We start from the raw sequence: 7,509 nt of genomic DNA, 5'->3' as shown, positions 1-7,509 counted from the left end.
CAGTATCTGCACTGCTGGAAAAAGCCTTTCAGACTGCAGGCCTCAACTTATATGAAAGTCATTCCATATGAGCCCAGTGTATCTGGTCACTGTTATGCCTTTCTAAGTGACTGATAGAAACAATTTAATTTAAGGTTTTGTACAGACATCCATAGTGGAGCCTTTTGGCTGACAGAATAAGTTAAATCAAATATCAATACATAAACGACACACACCACTGGACAGCATGTTCATTTAGTCACGTTCCATAATCAGAGGCGGTCTTTGCATAGAGGCGTGGCTAGGCAACTGCCTTGGGCCCCTCCCACTGCAGCCCACTGTAGGGGCCCCCTGACTAGCTAACTTATTTCTCGCATATTAATGTTGATGGGCCCCCTAGCTAATTTCGCCTTGAGCCCCCAAATTGCTAAGTCCGCCACTGTCCATAATCACATGCTTATATGCACAACCATCCCTTTCTTTGTTGATTCAGTAATGTTATGGACTAGGGAATAAAATATATTATACTTCTTCCTCCTACAGTTTTGAACCTTAAAATGTTTTCTTGATGGCAGTAACTGCAATACATGAGATGAGGCCCAGGCAGTTTCTTTTAGCCAATCTAACAGTCTTATTTTTACAGCTTTGAAGAAATGAGCATTCCTTGGATTCAACTTCAGAGCAGATGCCCAGGGGCTGTAATGTCCTATCCTCAAACTGGGTTGTAAGGCCACTGAACAACTCAATATTCAACACTGAACTTCAATATATCAAAATGCTTCAGACGGTTTAGCAGAAGAAAAAGGTAAAGATTTCCTTTTTGGCTTCAAAGGATTTTAACCACCTTAAACACCTTTTTCATCTTTGAATTTTAGTCAATGTAGTCACTGGCCAAAAAAAAAAAACATATCCCCTAGGGATTGGCTTCATAAGAAGTAAGACAATGGGTCTGTCCCAAATCCCAGTGAGATGTCTAAGTAAGCATTGTTTTTGTAGTCAGTAGGCAACATTCTAACCATCTATACTCAAAAAGCAGATCATTGAGACGCTCTAGTTAGAGAGCAGTTTCATCACATCTTGTTCTTGCCCAGTGTAAGCTATGTGACCGGTGTTTCTAATGTTGTCTCTGCATTTCAGCACAATGGATTCTGTTCTTTCCTTTTTTAATTTTATGTAATTTTAATTCTCGTGCTAGATAAGTAACATGTTGTGCTAAGTTTGTTAGCTGGCAATCCACAGTAGTTTGAGGCTTCAAAATCTACTAGCATAAATGCTAAAACTGTGCATAAATCTGTTTAAAACTTAGTTTGGTCACAAACTAACCTAAATGGTAAAATAAATACCATGTGTTTTTATATTAAGAAAATATTTTTAATGTTTCTTTAATATCCTAGAAACAGCAGAGAGAATTAGAATAACGTACATTTGAAAATGACTTCTCCAGAAACAAAAGTTGTGCTTGCGTTGAATTGTGGGATTGGCTTAGCGGCCGAGGAACCATTCGATGCTGACTTAAAATTTGGCCAGTTTAAGATATCTCAGTAGACAGCATATTTAACTAGAACATCTCAGTAATCTGCCTTATGAGGATAGATGACTGTTGGAATGCTGCCTACATAAACAGCTGCCTACTTAATCAATTGAATGCTCAGACAGCTCGGTTTTGGGACAGACTCAATGGAGACTGTTGGTGCTATGAGAAATGTGACTGGCATGCCACATAATTACTGTAGAAATTCTTTAAAGAAAATGACCTGGCCTTTGCAAATGAACTCATGTTGCGCCCAAGACGTATTTGGGGTTCTGCATTGCTTTGGTTAAGTCCATGGATGTTTTGCCACACTGGCAGTATCTGAGGCTGTCTCCTTTTGAGGTCATTTGTTGTGTGTTGGTGTCTTCTCTTTTGTCTGTTTTGTAGTAGATTGTTACCTGAAGTGATTACATAATCACAGGCTGAAACTGGCTGGTGTTTGGATGATAGTGTTTCTACTGTACTGTTGAATAAGTCGCCCCAGGCTGTTTGATGCCGGGAGATCCATGATGCATGTGCTTCATCTTTAGCTGATGAGATTCTCTGCTCATATTAGAGTTTACTGTTTGCCTAAGTGCAGCTTTGTGCAGAGCAACTTGTTTTTAGCTATACACACTTTGTGTCACATTGACACTGCAGGAGTGAGTGCCTTTGTCACATTTTTTGGTTTCTTTTTCACTCCTCTTTCAGAGAGGGCAAGTAAAATATGTGTATGTATTTTGCCATTTTTTAGGGACGTTAGCAGTTTAGGGGCCAATTTGTAGTTTTGTTTCTGTCATGAACAGACAGAAGCTTTTGAATTAACTTTACAGTTTTTAAAACGTCTAGCCAGTAAACGTCCAAAACCAGTGAGACATTCAGAAGATACAGGCGAACAAAACCAAAGAGTGGAATTCCATAACCAAATGTAGGCTACTGTTAATCCACCAGTGTATAAAACTATAGAAATTAGTTTGTTCACAAACTAACTTAAATGTAAAATTAATGCTGTGTGGTTTTATATTGACACATTAACACTGAAAAGACTTGGGTGATGTGGGGTACTGCACACTTAATTATAACAGACTTAAATTTAGAAATCACTGTAAGCTGGTATTTCAACACAGTGACTGAACAACAGCAGACTTTAAGAAAAGTTGCTTTATCTTGTATTCTGTTCATTCTGTACAGCTACAGTTTGTCTCAATGACTTAGCTAAGACTGTTTCCACTGTTACCACGTGCACGCAGGTACTTTCTCCCATGTGTGCTGCAAGCCATTTTAGAAAGGAATAGGCCTTTTGTTAGGCACCAAACAGTGTTGCTTTTCCTGTATAAGCCATTGCTCACATTATAATGCAAGTCATAAATCTTGTGAGATTGTTAAAGGGGATAATCTGCAGCTCACTCTGTATGGGACTTACAATTTACAGGCACTGGAAGGTGAATGAAAACGGTGAACACAAAGGGAAGGTGCTGGAGGGTGAAAACAAGTCTGTAATTACCTCTCCTTCCTCCCGCAGGAGAGCTCCACCCCCACCCCCACCCCACCCCACCCAGACACCACCCTCCCCCCACCTCCAGACAGCCGTTATTCTAGCTGAGCTTCGGCGTTCATTTAGTGTTTCCCGTGCTCGCCGTGTATGAGGTAGAGCAGCAGACCAAACTGCATGAGCATTATTTTGCAGCATATCTGTGCCAAGCATTAATTAAGTAAACATTTCATCTTGTGGTTTGGAGCTTGGGGTCTGTGTGACATCTTTTCTAATTTCACAACCTAACTGCAGGAAAGAAAAACTCAAATGCCTAGTGCAGATATGTCATTGGCCCAGGATTGGTTAAAGGCTTTCAGAACTGGAAACTGTAAGAACCCAGTGCAATTATGTTTAATGATTATTCTTTAAGCTTCTTAAGCATTTGCACAACTTTCTCAAAACCTAAACGGTTACATCCACAGATCCACAGGTTTACCTCATCTATAGGCTACAGTCATAGCATGGCATGGGTTTATAAAGTAAAATCTTTGGTTGCTTACTGCAGTGATTTAGGTTGGTTTTGATGATGATAGATTCTGATGTTGATTATGACTCAAATTGTATTATTTCAAAATGTGTTATTTCAAAGGTTTGGTTCGTCATTTAGGTTTAGGCATAAGGTTATTTAGGCATAAGGTTATTTAGGCATAAGGTTAGCAAGGAAAATGTATTTAAGGAAAATTTTCCCTCCTTATATTTATAAAACCAGTATATTATGAAAACATAATATAAATTACTTTGAACATGAAAGCCTAGAGATCTGTTTTTATTATGGTATCTGTCAATTGTGTTGCCAATTTATGACAGCTCTCAGCATGAAAACAACAAGAAGGTGTTTCAAAACGAGTAATATAATATGACTACTGAAAAGACTATTGTTGAAAGACTTTAATGTGCAGTGGTGTAACTCTGGAGGTCAACTGTTACACTATTTTCGCCTGTTTCATAGATCAAAGATTAAAGTTTTATGTTATCAAAATGCACTTTTGAGCCCTACCCTCTATAACAATAATGTAGACGAGTCTAATGTGCTGTTCTGGAGATGTAGATGTAAATCATATGTAAGATTGTGCTCATATTAGAAACCCTCTACTTCTGTTATCTTGCTTGTTGGCCTGTATCACAAATCCAAGCACTCCATTAGGTCTGCCCTATGTGTGGCCCATATGAACACAGATACACCCAATATTGTCTTGCACAGAAAAGCCTGTGATGCAGCATAGCTGTTGGAGAAGTTGGACTATTTCAAACCTTGCAGCATGGTTTTCATGTGGTCTCCATCGTCATCCAGAGAGCTTTCTGTTAAATGTGTATGTGCTGGTGGTCTGATCCAGGAGGAAGTCTATCTGTTTTTCTTTGTAGCTGTCCAACACTGAGTTCTTTATTTAGAAAATGAATTGCTTTGAGGGGCCAGAGCCAAAGGACACTTGGGATTTGTGTGTTGACATTAACACTGGAAAATAGAAAAGTGACACACTGTGTGTGAGGCAAAGTGAGAATGAGTAAAAGGGAGAGGCAGAGAGAAGTTAAGGAACATGACGGTCCTCTATGTGGACCTTTGTTGTACTTGTAATAATTGCACCTGTGCCTTCCCGGTTCCATTAAATTTGCTTCATTTTCAGTCATTGTGTGCAGGGATTTTCAACTCAACTCCCAAGGCCCTCGTGCCCTGCAGAGGTTTTACATTTTCTCTGGTCTAGCACACAGGACTCAATTGAAGAAGGGCTAAATAATGAGCTGGCGACTTGGCTCAGGTGTGCCAGAGCAGGGAAACTAGATCTCCCTGGAGTTGCCAACCCCTGGCTTTAGTGAATTGGCACATTATTATGTGTCCATTCTTGTGCTATGGTACAATTTGAACACAAACACCTCTAACAGTGTCAGATCGCATCATTCTGTAAATACCACAACCAAAGTGCAACCCAGAGTGTCACTACACTCAACCACACACTGTAATGCATTGCAACAGAAAAATCAAACTGCAGTGAGAGTGATTAAAAGAAGAATCCGAGCACTTTGCCGACCGCGCCAGCTGGTTTTGAGTACGCTTATGAGCAGTGACAGAAGACAATTAAACTTGTTGTTTGTTTGCATGACTCTCCCTAGCAGGAATCTTGTTGGACACCTCCGGATGTGATAATAGCAACACCACAGCTGGGTGTGTTTACGACAGCTTAAGTAGTGACTCTTGCCCACTGCAGTGTTGGACTACTCCAGCCCTCCCTTCTGGTCACTCCACATGGCCACACAGCAGTAGATCACAAGGACCCAGTACAGGAGAGCCGCCACACTCTCACGGCTTCTCACTGTCTGGAGCCTTCAAGACAAGTGAGGAGTCACCTGTATGTGGTGTTGCTGTGGATCCAGCATGGTCCAGATCAAAGCAGAGTCCGGTATAATCACCGGCCTTCTTTAGACCGATGAATACAGGGTCTAAACGCTCATGATGCAAATACACAGTCAAGTGTGACACAGACACACAACAGATGTAATGCAAAGATAGACACACACACACACACACACACACACACACACACACACACACAAAAACAAAATAATGTTTAATTATTAGTCCATATGTGCAGTTGGAGTTGTTATGTTCAAGAGTCCTTAACAACTGATTAAAGACTGATTAAAGTGCAGTCTGTTGTTACGATTGCTGAGGGGTAGGCGTGACGCAATTGCAAGTTTAGATTTAATTTTAATAAAGAAATAATGACAAAGCAAATGAGTGCAAACAGAAACGCTACACAACTAACGGAGAATGGAAAACTACAGAAACAGAGTACAGACAATACACCAAGGCTAGTAACCACATCTAAGTAAAATACAAACATAAGGCAAGCAACGGGACTTTGAACTAAGATTACAGAGACCTACAGGAAAAACAGCGAACAACAAAGAGAAAACGAACACACAAATACTTTAAGATATGACAAACGGAGGGGAAACGCTGAAGAGAAAAACACTTAACCAGGCTTGGGTAGACTAGAAGGAAGACAACGGAGAAATATGTATGAAACCGAAACTGGAGATAACAATACGCAAATCAAGTAAGAAACCGAAAATAGAGACAACATGCACATAAGAGCTTAAACAGAAACTAGGAATAAACGAACAAGAACCATAAACAAGGAGTACTTAGGAAACTATGAAGAACCAAGGGAGATGAAGAAGCACAGCAAACGACCGACGTCGGTGAATGAGACAGGGGGAACTAAATGCACAAGACGGAAGGGGAAAACAAGACACAGGTGCAAATGTTGAGGACAGGGGCGTGACAAACGGAAGGGAACTATGGAAACCGGGAAACAAGGTAGGGCTAGGGCGGACACAGGACTGGGGCGGAAGGTGGAGCTAGACGTGACTTTTTGTTTGTTTAATTGAAAAGTGAGCAAGTACTTTCACACATTCTGCATGATATATTCACTGTGGACTCCAGGTGATACAAAAAACAGACATATTGAAGCTTAACATATTTTTCATTTGTAGTGGGTTTCACATACCTGATTCTTTTTAGTGTCTCATACATGTGTTCCACATGTAAGATCTTCCAGGAAAATGAGCAATAGGACGTCATTTTTAAAAAGAAAATAATCAAATCAATGGTGTGTGCCCCTGTGGCTTGAAATCACAGCCTGCGTGACAGTTCAGCTAATTTAGAGCAGATTTAGGAGGAAGACGATGACAGCCTCTGTGGACAGATTGTGATAATGATGATTATAATAACTGGATGCATTCTACAACAAAATCACAGAGAGGCGATGAAGGCAAGAAGGATGGCCTTCGATGTTTCTCCATGCTGAACTTCACTAAACACCAAAAGAGCAGAGTGATGTTTCCTCAAGGCAATGACAAAGTCACACACAGATTAAAGATGCACCTGTTAAATTGTGACCACTTTGTAAATTGCACCAGTGACCATATAGATGTGATTCCGATTAGGATTGTATCTGTATTTATATACTGTACCCAAATCGTTTACTTTCAAATACTAATAATAATAATAATAATCTTTATTTGTATAGCACCTTTCATACATACATGTAACTCAAAGTGCTTTACAGTATAAATAAAAGAAACATTAAAAGGAGATAAGACAAAAAGACAAAAGGAAAATGTTAAAAGAAATAAAAGATAAAAATATTAAAATATTTTAGTAAGTAGACATTTAGTAAGTGTCCCTTTATTAAGGTTATTGGGAAAAGACGTTTGAAGTCCCTAAGGACTCTAAGGAAGGACAGTCCAACAGTACAAGTTCATCAGCTCTGTCCACAACTACAGTTAAGCTTGTGGTGTCAGGTTCTTGCACACTTCACCATGCACAGACAAACCTGAGCCATGAGTGTGATACAATGGCTCCCAAAAAGAGTATTATTATCAAACTTTAACTTCAGTTGACAATGACAAGAACCTGTGAGACTGCATCACCGGGAGGTTGTCTTCAGGAACACGAATCAGGCAGCTGGTGGTGTTTTGAGTTATG

The sequence above is a fragment of the Brachyhypopomus gauderio genome, chromosome 13 (genome assembly GCF_052324685.1).
Source record: "Brachyhypopomus gauderio isolate BG-103 chromosome 13, BGAUD_0.2, whole genome shotgun sequence".
NCBI lineage: Eukaryota > Metazoa > Chordata > Actinopteri > Gymnotiformes > Hypopomidae > Brachyhypopomus > Brachyhypopomus gauderio.
Note: the sequence above shows the minus strand (reverse complement) of the source record.